This window comes from Sapajus apella, unplaced genomic scaffold (assembly GCF_009761245.1).
Source record: "Sapajus apella isolate SASKATOON/1434 unplaced genomic scaffold, GSC_monkey_1.0 scaffold117, whole genome shotgun sequence".
Taxonomy (NCBI): Eukaryota; Metazoa; Chordata; class Mammalia; order Primates; family Cebidae; genus Sapajus; species Sapajus apella.
The window spans coordinates 990,501-1,008,317 of record NW_022437057.1 but is presented as its reverse complement, the minus strand read 5'-3'; the positions used below and the strand labels follow the sequence as shown (position 1 = coordinate 1,008,317).

The 17,817-nt window shown below is 46.3% G+C and overlaps 1 pseudogene; it reads left to right on the top strand.

Moving 5' to 3' along the window:
* Positions 1-16,405: 16,405 nt before the first annotated feature.
* LOC116538151 lies at positions 16,406-16,994 on the top strand (annotated as a pseudogene).
* The last annotated feature ends 823 nt before the right edge of the window (positions 16,995-17,817 follow it).

Below are 17,817 nucleotides of genomic sequence, written 5' to 3'. Positions count from 1 at the left end.
CACCATCCCAGTAGATTGCTCCTTCAGGCCACGGTCCTGCAGGGCCTCGGAGACTCCTCTGGGTTCGCTCTGCAGCACACATTCTCTCCCCCAAGGCTTGCGCTCTCACTCTTACTCATTTGTTCATTCACTGTGGACCATGCCTGGGCTGGGCTTTCAGATGTCTGTTGCCACAGCCCCCTGCCCCTAGGCGCTCCTCATCTAGATGGGGACATACCAGCTGGTGGGCCCCATGATGGATGGGCAGGGAGTCAGCAAATGAGTCCCATGATGGATTGGCAGGGAGTCAGTTGGCCTGCAGAGAGGGCCAGTTCTGCCCGGAACATTCAGGGGAAGACTGAATTGGGCTTTGAAGAGTGAGTAGGAGCTTGCTTGCCAGACTGAAAAGTAGAGGAAAGATGCTCTAGGTCCCAGAACTGCACGTGCACAGCAGAGATGCAGGCGGCCATCCTATTCACTATCCTTCCTTTACCCCAAGCCTCCCTCCCCTCCTGTGATCTTGACCCACCATCTTCTCTCTGTCACTTTCTAGCCCCTTCGCTGCTGCAGGACCTGAAGCCTCTGCCAGGATGCACCAGGGCCACAGGCCCCTCTAGCCTTCCCCGCAGTGTCCCCTGGTAAATATGCTCAGGGACACATGAGTGAACCATAAATTCAGCCTTCTGGGGTTGGATTCTGCTGAATAAAAAGCACATTCAGTAGCGAGAATATTTGTTTTTGTTTTCCTTCTCCGAGTAAATGGAAACATGCACTGACTTCACTTTTCTCACAAGTACAGTAGCTTTCCTGAGCGGCCGTCAGGCCTGGGGTGCCAGGAAAAAAGTGGTGGAACATTCAGCATCGGGAACAAGGGCCTCAGTGGCAGCTGTGGCCGGCCAGTGGAATACAGCTGTCAGGCCGCTGACATGAGTTTCCGAGGGATAGGGAGGATCCTGCCTGGGCCTCCCAGGGGGCCCTGAGCATCGCCAGGATGGGACTTAGAGACTGCTGTCCTCCCAATTCATTTTCTGCCACTGTGGACAGAGGGTCCCAGGCAGATTGCAGGCTGGAGGGGAGCCTACAGAGGGCCTTGGCTCAGACCTGTGTTTCTGTCCTGGCTGCCATTTCCTGGTTCTGTGGCCCTGACTAGTCATTATCCTTTTCGAAGCCTCAGCTTCCTCAACTTCATTCCAACCTCATAGGGTTGTGTAAGTTTTAAATATTTGAAAGTACCAAGAAATACTAGTCTTCAGTCCTTCCTGACCACCCCCCAACATGTCCAATTTAAGCCCCACCTCCTCTGTAATACCCTCCAGACCCAGTGAACTCTTCCACCAGATTTTTTTTCCTAAGGCCTTGTGATAATGAGCACCTTTCCATGAGAGCAAGACGTTCATCCACCCACCCATCCATCCACTTGCCCATCCATTCGTCCACCCACCCACATCCTGATCTACTCATCCATTCCCTTACCCATCCACCTGTTCACCTACTCACCAACCCATTTATCACCCACTTGCCCACCCATCCATCCATCTATTCACCCTCTTATCCATTCACCCACTCACCCATCCACCTATCTGTCTACCACTCACCCATTTATTACTCACCCATCCATCCATATACCCATCCTCATATCCATTCACCCACTTATCCACCTATCCATCACACACTCATCCATCTACCCCTCCACCTATGCATTCACCTACCCATTTACCCATCCATCCATCCACGCATTCATCCATCCATCCATGCATTCGTCCATCCATCCATCCATGCATGCATTCGTCCATCCATCCATCCATCCCTCCATCCATCCATTCATCTATCCATTCATCCATCCACCCATTAGTCCACTGACTCACCTACCCATTCATCCACTCACTAATCCACCTACCCATCCATCCACTTATCTACCCACCTATCCATCCATCCATCCATCCATCCATCCACTCACCTATCTGTCTCTCTGTTCACCCATTTACTTACCTACTCAGTGAACACTTTGAGCAGCTATGTGTTTTCCCACTGTTGGGAAGATGTGCTGTTCTGTCTATCATCTTACCTTCATCAGATATAGACACAGTGTGTACTGCCTGCTAGAGACTATGAGATTGTCCTCAGTTTCCTCTACAGCCATGGATGGCAGAAAACATTCATTTGGTTGAAAAAAAAAAAAAACCCAAACTAGCTTAAGAAAATGGGAATCTAATGATTCATGTAACTGGAAAGCCAAGGTATAGGTCTAGTTTCAGATGCAGCTTGATCCAGGCTCAAGTGCTATTTCCTTGTGTCTGCACCTCTCAGATCTTTCCTCCTCCAAGTAGTAGCAATGCTGGCAGCAGCCGCAGCCTCACCCTCACATCCACCCAGATTCCAGTCCAGAAAGAAAGATCAAAATTCTTCTCCAGAAACCCCACCTAGACCACATGGGCTGAGAATTGAAGGGAGATAGAACCCTAAGTCAAGTGGGGGGGAAAGTTTAGAAGATGGGAAGGCAAGCACCAAATATCTGCTACATGTCCTACATGCAGACACTGGATCCCCAGGTGAGTGGGAGAGCTCTGCACAGCCCCTAGAGGCTGACACCCAAGGGGAGGCAGCAAACACGCAATCTAACAAATGTCGAAATCAGATCACCTTGGATGGTAATAACTGCTGGAGTTACAAACAGGACAGTGTAGTTAGAGCGACTGGGGTGAAGCTATTTTAAAGAAATACTCAGGGAAGCTAACATTGAGGTCAGATCTGAAAAATAAGTCATCTTGGCCAAGAGCTGAGACAGAAACATTTCTGGCAGAAGGAACAGCAGGTGCAAAGGCCCTGCGGTGGGAATGTGTTATGCAGGTTCTGAGAACGACAACAACAAAAGGCCAGGGAGCACAGCAGGGAGCATAACCCAAGAGGAAGGTGAAGAGGTTGGAGGGGCTAGATCACAGAGGCCCTTGCAGGGCTTGATGAGTTTGGAGTATATCTCCCCACCAGTGGGTAGCCAGGGAATGCTTTTAATTGAGGAAGAAGATAATCTGATATAATTCTTTTCAGGATCCTTTTCAAAAATTTTTTTCATAAGATATAACCTATACATGGTAAAGTACAAAAGCACATTCTTCTTGGGTGTTCAGCTCAAGGTGTTTTTTCTTATGCATACATTGCTGTACTCACCACCCTGATCAAAGTGGAGAACATCCTCAGCACCCGGAAGCCTCCCTCTGCCCCTTCCTACTCAAACCTCTTTCCCGTATGAGGTAACCTCTATTCTGGCTTTCATCATCATAGAATAATTTTATCTGCTTTTGAACTGTATGTAAATGGAATCCTACATTATATGTTCTTTTGTGTTGCTCATTGCTGTGTGTACTTGACTCTCACGTTTCTGCACGTGGCAATGATTCTTCCTTTTTAACTGTTGCATAGTATTCCACTTTTTTTTTTACTCCCCTATGCTGGGAGGTGGGCAGTTTTTTCATAGTATTGTCCTCAATTTCTTCTTCAGCCAGCATTGGGCTTGGCACAGGATGGAGCAAGCCCTATTTTGGAGGTTGAGCTAAGAATTCACCCAGAATAGGACAAGACAGGTCATCTAGACTGGAAACTGCTGGATGTCCTCTCCTCCAGGCCTGACATCTCCCAGGCCCTGGCCACCCCTCTCACCCACCTCCCTAACAACAAAGTTCAGGTGCTTGCACTTGGCCGGGAAGAAGTTCTAGTAAATGCCAAGCCCCAGAGTCCCTGGTGGCCAGTGTGAGGGACGTCGCGGGAAATGAGAGGAGCTGTGGCTAGCCTCCAGGCAGTGACTCTACCACCAAAGAATGTGCTCTTGGCCAGGGTCTCCTTCCTCTCTCTTCTTGGCTTTTTCAGGCGGCCAGGAGTTGGCAGGCCCGGGTGCAGATAACGTCGAGAGCCCCAGGCCCTCTTCTGTCATCGCCTCCCCAACGTGAAACTCAAGATCTTGTTTATTTATGAGGAAATTCTGTTCTGCTGCTCTACAAATGGTGTATGGGGGCCAGGGCACATGGAGTGTGGAGCGGGCCCAGCCAGGACCCAGCATGCTGCATCTCTCTGCTGATGCAAGCTCAGAAGGAGAGCTGGCAGTGACTGGAGGGCCGGCCCAGCACTCCCTGGATGGGACCAGTGGGTGAGAGACGAGGGGTCCTTCCTTTTCTCAAGCAGCCAGAAACCCCTTGCCTTCCCTGAGAGACCACAGGCACTAACAGCCCGGTGGCTCATCTGTTGAATCTGCTGCAAGGCCAGCGCCAACCCTTCTCTGGCACTTACGTCTTCCCCTACCTTCCTGGGAAGGAGAAATGAGGTGGTGTATGTCAGTAACTAAGGGATGAGACAGAGAAAATAAAATCTACCAATTTATTTTATGCTAATATAAACCCACTACATGCCAGGTTTATCCCTGGCACATAGTGCATTTACATTAGTATAGAATAAATCCATTTAATTGATTCACCAACACTTAATTCAACTCACCAACAGTGCTACCAGGTAGATATGAATGTCCTCATTTTTGATGAGGGGCTAAAGTTCAGGTGATGAAATGACTCATCCAGGAGCATAGAACTGGTAAGCATAAGAGATGTAACTCAAACCAGGGCTGGCCCACTCCACGTCTGCCATCTGGATGGGGTCGACTTGAGTGATCACTCAGAAACAGCCAGGGTCCAGCTGCAGCAAACCACAGATGAAATCGTTTTACGTCTCACTCTAAATCTCACCCCATCATGCCTCCCTGCCTCTCAAAATGACATGTCCTTTAATAGTACATTCAACAGAGTCCCAAGTTACAATGCAGAAGATTACTTGTTTTATTCCATTCCCATTTCAGATGAATCTGATTGAAAGACATGACAGTAGCTGAGCCCTCTTGTCTTGTCCAAAGAAGGGTCATTTGCTGAGCCCAAATCTTCTGGTAATATTTCATGTGCACGGGTGGACTTAGTGACCATTGCCCTTTCTTCTGTGCTGCCACAGCCATAGACCTAAAACAGCATAGGAAAACACTTTAAAATGACAGAAGACCACATATATCAGCTATCAAGTAAGTATAAATGGGTAAAATACTTTTATTAAAAGTCAAAGACTTTAGCTTCAAAACAACAAACAAGTCATTCTTTTGTTTCTCTAAAAGTTTTCAAAATATACCCACATCGAATCCCAAATCTTCCAGTCTGTGACCCTGACTTTGGGGGAGGCATTTATCTAAACCACCAAGATGCCCATCAGTAAAGCTCACATTGTCAAGGACGTGACCTTTGGTTATATGCTTGGAACTGGAACTGACTTTGCCCAATTATCCCTCTGCCCATCACTGTGCACTTATGAGCAATAGTTTGTGGTCATGGATTTCTCTGAGATGTCTCCACAAATCCCTCTGGTGCTCCTTTTATGAAGTCTTGCTCCCTGTATTGAAGACACATGGCAGAGCCAAGGAGGAACCCAATCATGTCTCCCTGATGATATGAGGCAGAACTTTCCCTTGCCCGTCTTATTGTCTCCATCAGATACCTGGCTGGGCCAAGGGAGAGTCGAAGACTGTACCATTGCCCACAAAATGGTGGCAAAATAATACAATGCAAACAGCACTGTTAGGACCCTCATTTCACAGCCGAGGAAACTGAGGCACTGCTAGTAAGGGGTGGAGCTGGGATTTAACAAGGTGGACTGGCATCAGCACCCATGATCAGAACCATTCTGCTGTTCTCTGCCAGCTCCTCACTCTAGAAGAAGAAGGCTCCCAGGGCACTGTCTCAAAACATACGCATGCCTGGTTCCTCCTATCCTAGGATAATATGGGGGTCTCCAGTCTACATGACATCTCTTCTTATCTCAGTCCTTGCATCTAACGTACATTGCAGATGTTCATGTGTGAGTGCCTGAGTCCTTACCTTGACTATGTGCCAGGTCCATTAAGAGATGGTTTATAAGGGTTATCACATGCAACACGGACCATCACCACCCGCCAAGCACACATTGCAAAGGGCATCCTAACAGGCCCCCTGTGAGCAGTGAGGTCACTTGGCCCAGAGTCCCTTGGCCACTCAGCTGAAATTGGAGAGCCTCTCACTCGGGACCCTGTTCTTTCCACACTTCTTGTGGCTTCTATCTCCTTCTTCCGAGTGAGGTCAATGCATCACAATAGCAATAAAAGTTCAGCAACAATACAGCCCATCCCTTGAGAGAAAGGAGCCCTTCCCCAGAACTAGAATGATGAGCAGTTCTCTGGACTTTCCTTCCAAGAGCAGAAGGAGCCAGGACATCTTGACTGTGGCTTTAACCGTCTTGTCTGACTCTGAGTTGGTAACTGCAGTGCTTACTCCCTGCCCGCTGCCCACCCGAGGCGCATGCACCCCCGGCCCCTTCCCCAGTACCAGAGCCATTTTTCTTACATGTGAATCTGCTGTTGTCTCCCCTCCTCAGAAAACCTCAGGGGCTCCTTAGCACCCTTTCCCTCTCTGTGTAAGACAGCTGAGCATGCCCTCTCTCAGCACACCTAAATTGCTAAGACATCCATGCAGTGAATGCCTCATATACTCCTTCACAAATTGAGTGAGTCCACCTGGGAACTGGGGATCAATAGGTAAATAAAACTAGTAATAGCAAACATCAGGCACAGGATAGCCACTCCCAATACTGTTGTCACTGGCCATGTGGGGTTATCGAGCACTTGAAATGTAGCTAACCTTGCTAAGAAACTAAACTTTTAATTTTAAAAATTAATTTAAATGTAATAGCTGGGCCAGGTACAGCAGCTCACACCTGTAATCCCCAGCAGTTTGGGAGGATCAGGAGGTCAGGTGGATCACCTGAGGTCAGGAGTTCAAGACCAACATGGCCAATGTGGTGAAACCCCAACCCTACTAAAAATACAAAAATTATCTGGGTGTGGTGGTAAGCACCTGTAATCCCAGCTATTCGGGAGACTGAGGCAGAAGAATCACCTGAACCCGGCAGGTGGAGGTTGCAGTGAGCTGAGATTGCACCACTGCACTCAGACTGGGTGACAGAGCAAACCTCCGTCTCAAATATATAAATAAATGCAACAGTTGATAATTTCATTACTGGAAAATTTTACATAAGTTTGGGACAACTTAGGCATGTGAATCTACTTTTCCAACTATACATTTTACAAAATCTTAATAGACATCAGGCATTTCTAATAAAAACCTAGCACCTGAATTAAGATGTAACTGTAATATACACGCTGGATTTCAAAAGCTCCAGACTGAAGAAAATAATGGAAAATATCTCATTGATAACTTTATATAGATTGTAGGTTGAACTGATAATATTTGAATATATTGTGTTACAATATATTATTAAAATTAATTTATCTGTCTATTCATTTTTGAATGCAGCTACTGGGAACTTTTGAATTATATGTGCGTCCCATTAAAATTAGATTGGCCTGTGCTGCTGTAGACAGATCACCGGGGGCAGCCACTACTAATCGAGCAGAGGTGGCACATTGAGGTCAAATATGTTTGCCATCCTTGGAGAAGAGATGGTGCCTGCTTAACGGAACTCGAAGGGCAGTGGAAGAGCTGGCCACTATCACGTGGGAAGAGATGCACAGGTTTTGCCACAGCAGAACATTGGATTGATTGGCTCTGCTTAGCAGGAAGTCTAGGAAAACATTTTAGGAGATGGCATTTGAATGAATGAGGAGGGGCATTCCAAGACAACAGAACAGCACCAGCAAAGGCAAGGAGGTGAGTGCATGCAGAGCAGGTGGCTGGATGGGCAGCAGTTTAATGGGGCTGCAGCCTAGAGCTCCATGGGAGGACTATTTGGAGATGTCTGAAGTCTGCTCTTACCTACTCAAGGCCCAGGGCCTCCACTTCATTTATTCCCCTGCTTGTTCCCCTTTCTAACTTCCCAGACTTTGATGAATCTGGAGACAGACTAAAGTGCAGAGAGGAGCAAATCCCAAAGCTGTGAAAAACAGAAAATCCCTCAATTACTGAAAACAGGTCACAGACAGCTAGGGCGGAAACAAATTCATTGATAGAAGTCAAGCTGTAGAGCCCCTTTGAGGCTCACATTTTGGCTCCATGGGTAGATCGTTATTTTTATTTATTGATCCATTTATTCATTCAATGTTTATTAAGCACCTACTAGGGACAGTGAGTTATGGAGACTGCAAAGGCAAAGTTCTAACACTCCACTGGTTTACAAAGTTTGGGCAGTCAAGACATGCTCATTAAACATTTAACTAATGCTACAAATGAACATAGGACAAATCTGATGTAAAGTAAGGGCTCAATAAATACTTTCCAAGGTTTGCACAAGGATGTTCATTGTACTATTGTTTATAAAAGCATAAGCTAGAAGCAACTTAAGCTTCCATCAGTAGGGAAGTGGTTAATAAACTATGACATATCACCATTAAGTGCTTCTCTTCTGCTGAGAGGGTAGATAGGTGGATGGATGGGTGGATGGGTGTATGGATGGGTGGAAGAATGGATGGCTAAATGAATGGATGGACAGAGGAAGGATGGGTAAAAATTCAGAAGAGGGGAAGAGAAAAAAGTGAAGTAGGAAGGTTAGAGAAAGTGTCGCGGAGAAGGCAATGTGGGAGAAAATGTCTGGCCCATAATACATAGTCAATTCCCCAGGTCATCTAATAAAATAAACCCCTCCCACCCAAAGATCCCTAGGAGTGTCCCTCTATGCCTGTGAATGCATCTCCTCCATGGTGCCCTGGCTGCATTCCTGTCATCTGTGGCAGCTGCACTTAAACACTGCGGATGCCAAAATTTCATGGAGATTTGTGGCAGCAATGGGGAGAATGGCCCTCTCCCTCTTTGAGTCCTACAGCGAGGCTTCCTGGAGCCCAGTGTATTGTAGAACTTTCCATTCTACCAGCACAGTCTGCTGCTAGCTTGTTGCTGAACCCAGATATGAATCCATGGGCTTGGGCTGGTACAAGGATAAATTCAAGGAGTCATGCCTATTCCCTTCTTGGGATCTCCCAGGTCAGCCCTCTATGCCCAAGTCTTCTTAACTTCTTATTCTCTCCAGGAAACTCCTCATCCCTCCTGTGTACATCATGTCTGGTGAGTCCATGCCCCCAGTTCAGCAGACCTGCTCAAAGGCATGTCTGATTTCCATGCAAATTGAGTCAGTTCTACCCCTCCGTCCACCTCCTGCCCTGCCACATCCACACATACGTGTGTACATACATGCTCACTCATGTGATTTAATCAGCACACTGACATTTGGTGATTGGTAAAAGGAATGGTCCTTAAGATGAAACTCTCCTCACACTGAGAAGATATCATAAGCAGCTCCCTCCTGCCTCTGGTTCTCAAAAAGAAAGGGTCATCTCTCCTCCAGCCAAGCACCCTAACCAGATTCCACAGGGAGGGGGATTCCTCTGTCTTGTGACTATCCCCACCCCTGCTCTCCTCTAACACAGAGAACAAAGCCCAGCACACCTCTCCTTCCTGTCCACTAGGTACAGGCCTTGGTGCCTCCTACACGAGCCTCATCCTTACGCAACCATTTGCAGCCTCTGAGTTGTGGGGAATCATGATAATTCTGAGCTTTGACCTTCCGAAAGATTCTCAACAGACATCAACTTGCTATATTCTCACCTCGACACCGAGAGGTGCCAAAGGGAAGATTTTCATGCCCATTTCACAAACGAAGACCCCGAAGCCTTGGCTGTGGAGCTTGTGCTTAAAGACATAGTAGAGACCATCAGAGTGTGTTCCTGGGGTTCCCCTCACCTGCTCATCCCTAAGGATATGAAGACCCACTTCTTAAGGATCAGGGCGGGGCTGGTTTTCTGAAGGCTGAGGATTGTAGTAGAAAGAGCACTGGCTTGGGAGCCAGCTAAGCCTGGGTCCAAATCCTGCCTCTAGCAACAGTTCCTGGGTGGCCTTAGCTAATCACACCACCACCACCACCACCACCACCACACCCACACCCACACATGAAACACGCAGAGGGAGGAAGGATGTCCTCAAGAAATACCTTAAGGAGCAACTCAAAAACCAGGTTTAAAAAAACCACACACCTAGATGTGTGGTTAACGTCAGAGATCACATGGTACCCAGAATTCCAAAGGAGAACCGTTGCCAGGAAGGCTGTGGGAGCTCCTAGCATGACCATTAGGACTTGAAAGTTGTAATGAACTATTGGTAACTTGGGGCTACCCCACATTTATTTATCCTCTGTATGAATACCTTAAATCCCTTAGAGAATCACCACTCTCCCTTTGCATGGCGTCTTGGTGGAAACCCATGGGCTCACTAACCATTAAAGCCAAAGGACTGTATCCTTTATTTTGTACACCTGACATGGTAGAAGGCAGGTGTCTGACAGCCAGAGGGAACCTCCTCCTATAACTTTGCATCTTGATACCGCAAAAAAGGAGGATGGCCGGAGGACACTCACCATTCAGCAGTGGCTGACTTTATAGGGCCTGCTGCAAGGTGGTTATTATGGTTCGCGGAGATGCCTGAGGTGCCAAACAACCTTCCTTTCTAAGCCTGCTCCTCCTACATCCCACCAATTTTGTGGTTCTTCAGCATCCTTCCAGTGGGTACCCAGCCGGCACTGTTACCCAGTCCTGGCTTCTGTTGCTTACAGTCACCAAGCTCTGAGACAGAGGCAGATATAGAGTAGGCATTCAGTAAGTAGTTGCTGAATGAATGCAGGAATGAATGAGAAAATGAATGTCAGTGTAATGCATGTGTGTAAGAATGAATGAAAAAATATAATAATGAATGAACAAAGGAAGCTCCTGCCTGCTTCTCTGCATGCGTATCTCACCACACTTCCCACACTCTGTCAACAGCTGCAAGGAGCTTCCTTCTGCTGCCTCGATGTTCCAGGCTCCCTCCCTCTATAGGGACTTGGCATGTGCTGTACCCTCTCCTGTGATGATCATTCCTCTATTTATCTTTTTTTTTCTTTTGAGACAGGATCTTGCTCTGTTGCCTAGACTGGAGAACAGTGGAGCAATCCCGGCTCACTGCAGCCTTGACCTGCTGGGCTCAAGCAATCCTCCCACCTCAGCTTCCTGTGTAGCTGAGACTACAGATGCATACCACCATGCCCAGCTAAGTTTTTTATTTTTCATTTTTTGTAGAGACAGGGTCTTGCCATGTTGCCCAGGCTGGTATCAAATTCTTGGGCTCAAACTATCCTCCCACCTCAGCCTCCCAAAGTGCTGGGATTACAGGCATGAGCCACTGTGCTTGGCTTTCCCTTAATAACTGTTCATCTCCATACTCAGTCATTTACCTAGAGAAGCACCTGGCCTCTCAAAGTCCCACCAGATTATGCCTTGTTATAATCTCCCTCCTAGACCACACATTAGACTAAACAATTTTTTGTGCCATTATTTCATTAATGCCTAAACCTGCCTAGACTCTAATCCAGGGAAGGCAAGGACAATGTGTGCTTTACTTCATACTGTATCTTCAGACCTATCCCAGTGCTTTGAGGCAGCAAGTGTTCAGTAAATACCTGGTACCTAAATAGTGAAGGTGTGTGCCTCTTTGAAGGAGAGGACAGGAGATCCTGACCTCAATAAGCAGTGAGTTAATACCTGTTATTGAATTTAACTTGACAGCTCAATCCTATGCACACGGTCAGTTCTTGGAGATAGTTTAGGAGCACTAAGAGAGCCTGAGATGGAAATGAGGGAGGGAAGTGGTCATAAGAAACCCGGAAAGAGAATGGCTCAGTGGGGAGGCAGGTGGTGGTCAAAAGCCAGCTTCTTCCTTTGCTTTTTGCTGTGAGCTGGTCTGGAACCCAAATGTCCTGGTGCTCAGGATGCTGCCTGCTCTCTCAGGCATTAGAAAACCTGCTTCGAATATTCAGCAGACTCTGCATCCCCCACCCCCACCCCCTCAGAAAGCAAGGAGAGACCACAGGAAAACAGCACCTTAACCCTCTGCTGGATCTCTGGAGAATCATCTGTCCAGTTCTATTGGGTCTGAGAGGAGGGGCCTCCAAGTGGAAAAGGGCCACATGGTCTGGTCTACTGCCTTACTGTTGGGGTCACAAACTCCTAAGCAGGACCCCAAGGCCCAGTGTCTGTGCACCTGCCTGTCTCCCCATTGCCTCCTCTCCCAGCTGGGTGACTCATCTCTTCATGGACCTTGGCACCTCTGGTTGGCATCAGGAGCAATTGATGAAGTCACATGCTCCTGAAAACCAATCCCCCAAATGCCAGAGGAGGAGGAGGCAGGCCCAGGGAGTGGGAGCAGAGACAAGAAGAAAATCCAGGGTTCTGAATATTTTAAAATTTTGAAAGAAAATGAGTGAATTCAAGTTGGCTACTAGTAATTTATAATGACGAGGCTGTTTTCTGTCTGGTACCTCATAAATAACTTTTGATTTAAAGTTTCCAGAGAATTGACAGAGCACTTCAAAAGACCTCACCGGAGAGGAAATGAGCTTCTCCCTCCATGCCCTGCCCTCTCAGGTGAGGGCTGAGATCACCAGCTGGAGGGGTTCATCAGGGGTGTGGTCCGACCGACTCACTGGCAACTGACAGATGTACTGACTGTCTGAGGAGCTAACCAGCCAGCAAGCTCATGGAGAGACTGACCAACGGGCTGACAGGTTGGCGAAATAACCAAGGGATGGTTGAGCCAATGGCATGGTTGATACACCAATGAAGGGACTGACTGCCCAGTAGATGGACAGTTGGACTAATGGCCAGCCCGCAGACCAACTGATAGATGGATGGATTGTTTTGTCTGTGAGCCAGTGGATTGTAAGGCTAACCTGTCTACTTCCCTCAAATCTAGTTAGCCAGCTGACCTACAGACCAACAGGTTGATGAACCAACCTTCCTAGAACTAACAGGAGAATATAGAAAAGATGGGATCATCTAGCAGATGGACAGGGCAAGCAACCATTGACCTACACATGTGTTAGAGCAAATTCAGATTGCCAGGACTACACACAGTAAGGAATGTTTTCAAAAGAAGATCATATGCAATAAGAAAGTGGTAGCAGATGCAAAAAATGTTAAAAATTAACTAGACTAAAATGTTTACTACGTGGTGGGGAAGGGAGAGGACCCTGATGATCATGCTGGAGGTAACCTGACATTGTCGACACACAGAGTTGCTTGAAGAGGCTGGGAGATTCCAACACAATATCAAGATGTGGCTTTGCCGTTGAGGTCTCACTTGTGGTGTCGAATCAAATAAGCAAATGAGCAAGTGAATTCAGCCATGACCTCTCTTTAACATTCTTCTGACCCTTTCTCTATGTTCCCATCACAAACACAGCAGACTCATTCATTCTCCCGAAGTTATAGATGTGGGGTCATAAAATGAAGTTACAGTGGTGTTCTGGTTATAGAATTGTGGTTGATTATTTTTTCTTTCATTTTCTAATTATATCTTAGTGGAAATATGTAGTGGAGCTACATTATTTTGCAATGAAAGAATGCACATTTATAATTTTAGAAGGAAAAGTAAAAACAAATTTGAACCCTTTTTCTCTTTTGCTCAATATCCAAAAAGGATTTCTTGATTTATGGATCCAAGGAGTCTTCAAGACCTGCCTCTCCTTAGTTTTTGATGTCAAAATGGTTTATTGAGTACCAGTCCTTTCTCTCTTTTTCCTAGATTACTAGAACATGCTTTGCAGCTTTTCCCTGTTCAAATCTGTCCTTTATGCAGATGCTAGAAGCATTCCCACTATATTTTTCCTTTTTGGGCCAGGCACGGTGGCTCATTACGCTTGTAATCCAAGCACTCTGGGAGGCCAAGGTGAGTGAATCACGAGGTCAGGAGTTCAAGACCAGCCTGGCCAACATGATGAAACCCTGTTTCTACTGAAAATTCAAAAAAATTAGCTGGGCATGGTGGCACACGTCTGTAATACCAGCTACTCAGGAGGCTGAGGCAGGAGAATCACTTGAACCAGGACCTGGGAGGCAGAGGTTGCGGTGACCTGAAATCGTGCCAATGCACTCCAGCCTGGGCTACAGAGCAAGACTCCTTCTCAAAAAAAAAAAAAAAAAAAAAAAGGATTTCCACTATATCCACTATATTTTTCCTTCTTAAGAATTTCCAGGAGCTGCCAGGAACCTATTTAATTCTAAACTTAAACTTTTTAGAATTTAACTTTTTAAATTCCAAACTAGAATCAGTGGACTCTGGATAACTGTGTCCCCTTGCACACCCTCTCCCCATATCCACATGCGCACATGCACACACAAGCACATGCACACAGACCCGACCGACCTCCCCACCTCAACTTCTTGTGATGCTCAGTGCTTATCTGAATTCTCGGTTCAGTTATACATCTCACAGTTTTCCCTCAAGCCAGAATGAAAATCCCACATCCAACAAGTATCCACCATCACTCTGATAAACTTGTTCATCTGTCCATGAAAAGTATTCACTAAACACTCAGTATTTGCCCACTGTTTTAGGCATTGTGGAATCTCCAAGAAGGGCAGAGAGAAGGGAGCCGACATTTATTGAGCGCTTACTGTATCAAGCATTGAATTCACATAGGTGATCTTTTAGTGTCCTCAGTGAAGTATTTTCCCCATTTCAAGGATGAGAAAACTGAAACAGAAAGCTCAGCCTAAGGCTACATCACTAGAAAGCAACAGATGGAGCTAACTCCATCACCTTTGCCTTCTCATCCAGTTGGGAAAGCCAGACCATGTTTTCCACACACTCATCCACTTGCACATTCATTCATTCATTCATTCATTCACTCATGCATGCATTCACTTAGCAAGCATTTATTGAGAATCTATTCTCTACCAGGACAATACCATATGCTGAGAATATAATGCTGAATAAGACAGTGATGATCCATGTTTTCATGGAGCTTACTGTTTAGTAAAGGAGACAGACCAAAAATTAAAATCTATCTATCTACCATCTATATTCCAATTTTCAACTAGGAAGGAACCAACAAATAGAGAATAACATGGACAAATGAACTTAGATTTTATAACACCTACCATTTATATTGCTTCACAGTTTTGAAAGCCCCTTAGAAACTTCATGTGGCACCAATTCTTGAAGGGCAAGATTCCATAGGAAAATTGAAGGGCAACATAAATTATGAGTGCAGACACCTGGAACCAGGTCTGGGGTCTGCAAAGCTGTTCTTTCTGCAGCCTGGATATGCAGGGCCATAGCTAAACAAAGGAGACAGCACAGGCTTGAAACTAGCAGGGCAGCCTGCAATGGCGTGATGAGACTTAGAATTGAATGAGGGCTGGAGATGGATCAGGAGGAAAGGAAGCAAATGCAGCTTAGGTTTCCAGGACTGAATTGAGGCATACTCATCCAAAACCTTCTTGGAAGATCCCAGCTGTGTGAAGATATAAAGGCTTCTCCAAATAAACAGAGCCACCAAAAAGTCTGGGGGGAAAAAAAAGTTTGAAAATAGAATTCTTAATAATGCCAAGGTCAAATTATTTCTGACTTGAGACAATCAAAATAAAATTATAAATTGCTTATAAGATTTGCAAACATGACCAGCAACATGCTCTGGCATTTTGGAAAGATGAAGAAAAGCAAGCACCTCGTTATCTTGAGACTTGTGCTACTCAGCACAGATGACAGCGAGAACCACAAACAGTCTTGCCTGGGCCCAGAAGTTTCCCCTTGTGGAAGCTGGGACTCTGGGCCCATCTGTATCTTTCACTTATCTTCCAACTGCTAGTTCATGACCTGCTGCGAGGCTCACCTCCTTCTCTGAAGTCCTAGCAAGAACACAGGCTTGGGGATTCCCACTCCGACTCTGCCACCGACACACTATGTGGTCTTGGGTAGGGTCCCCAGACTCTCTGGACTTCCATTTCCTGCAAAATGAGAAGAATCATAACTACCTTTCGGGTTTCTGACGAGGATCGAGGTGGTTGTTTTCCACTCTGTGGTAGATGTTGGCTGCTTTCATCTACTTGTCTCCCTCCTCTTCTGTCAAGAACCTCTGCCTTGCCCTTGGAGAACTGCTCCTTCCCATTCTCAGGCCATGTTGATTTCACTGAGGTTGACCCCACCTCCAGGCTTCCAGAATGGATACACCATACGGCTTGGCATGTGACCCAAGTATTGCATAATACATTATATAATACATTCAATGAAATGCAGTCCTAGGGTTTATATTGGAACCCTGGGGCAGGAGTCTTTTGGCTAAGGTGCTGAGCTGGTGAGAGGTAGTCCTGAAGCTGGGCTGCCATCTTCCCATCACAAGGGCAGAGCCTACCTGAAGGTGGATTCAAACTAAAAGAGAACAAATTTAAGAAATGTAAAGAGATTAGCTGGGCAGCTGGATTCAGCCATACCTGAAGCCATTCACTCCTATCAGTAAGCTCCTTTGTTCATTTATTAAGACAGATTGCGGACTTTGAAGTGCTCTCACAAGATTTGGGTCTCTTCCTAAGCCAACGCTCGCCAAGGAGAAAGCTATGTTCACTTTGAGTGCCAAGATTGTGAAGCCCAAAGGCGAGAAGCCAGATGAGTTCAAGTCTGGCATCTTCCAGGCTCTTCTGGAGCTGGAGATGAACTCGGACCTCAAGGCTCAGCTCATGGAGCTGAATATTACGGCTGCCAAGAAAATTGAAGTTGATGGCAGTCGGTGGGAAAGCTATCATAATCTTTGTTCCCGTTCCTCAACGAAAATCTTTCCAGAAAATCCAAGTCCGGCTGGTACGTGAATTGGAGAAAAAGTTCAGTGGGAAGCATGTTGTCTTTATCGCTCAGAGGAGAATTCTGCCCAAGCCAACTGAAAAAAGCCATACAAAAAATAAGCAAAAGCGTCCCAGGAGCCATACTCTGACAGCTGTGCACCATGCAATCCTTGAGGACTTGGTCTTCCCAAGCGAAATTGTGGGCAAGAGAATCCACGTGAAATTGGATGGCAGCAGCTCATAAAGGTTCATTTGGACAACGCATAGCAGAACAATGTGGAACACAAGGTTAAAACTTTTTCTGGTGTCTATAAGAAGTTCACGGGCAAAGATGTTAGTTTTGAATTCCCAGAGTTTCAACTGTAAACAAAATGACTGAATAAAATATATATTCACAGTGGAAAAAAAAAAAAAAAGATGGATTGAGTTAGTGTCTGACCTTGCCATCTGAAGAGTCCTGACTAAAGTGCTATCCTAGGAAGAGATCTCCATGGACTGGGATACTGGTTAACATGTTGGGCAGTTTGTAGTCTCCAGTCTCCAAGAATCCTGTCTACATGGGTTGGTAGAGACTGGAGAAGAGGCTCAAGGACTCAGGACCTTGACACTGCCCAGGAAGGGAAGTTAAGAATATGAAAGAAGAAAACGGGCCCCAAAGTCTCAAAGTGCCAGATTGAAATAATTACTACCGCCTAGTAAGACCTATGACATGCCAGATGTACTAAAAACATACTCATTTATTCAACATGTATTTCACAGGGTCTACTGTGCTCCCCGCACTGTTCTAGAGAGCTTCCATTCTACTGCGAGACCTGAGCCTAACTCTGCCAGGTAAGTACAATGAATCCCACTTTACAGATGAGGAAAGTCACAGCTCTGGACAAGGATGAATTCAAGATTCTAACTTGAGTCTGTCTGACTTCAAAGCCCGTGCCTTTGTCAGCACTCCAGGCCACCCTTTTTGTAAATTCTGCACTCTGGAAACATTGCCTGATTCACATCTTTGCCTGAGATGGGAATCAAGGAGTCGGGGTTCCCATACACAGCCTCTGGTTCAAGAGTCAGGACCCACAGCGTCTCATGAGGCGCTTGGCCATGTTTATGTTGCTCGTCAGACAAGCCTGAGTGTGTCTGCCCAAATGGACTGTGAGTTGCGTGATGGAGTTTGGAGGTTTTGTCTGAAGATCCTC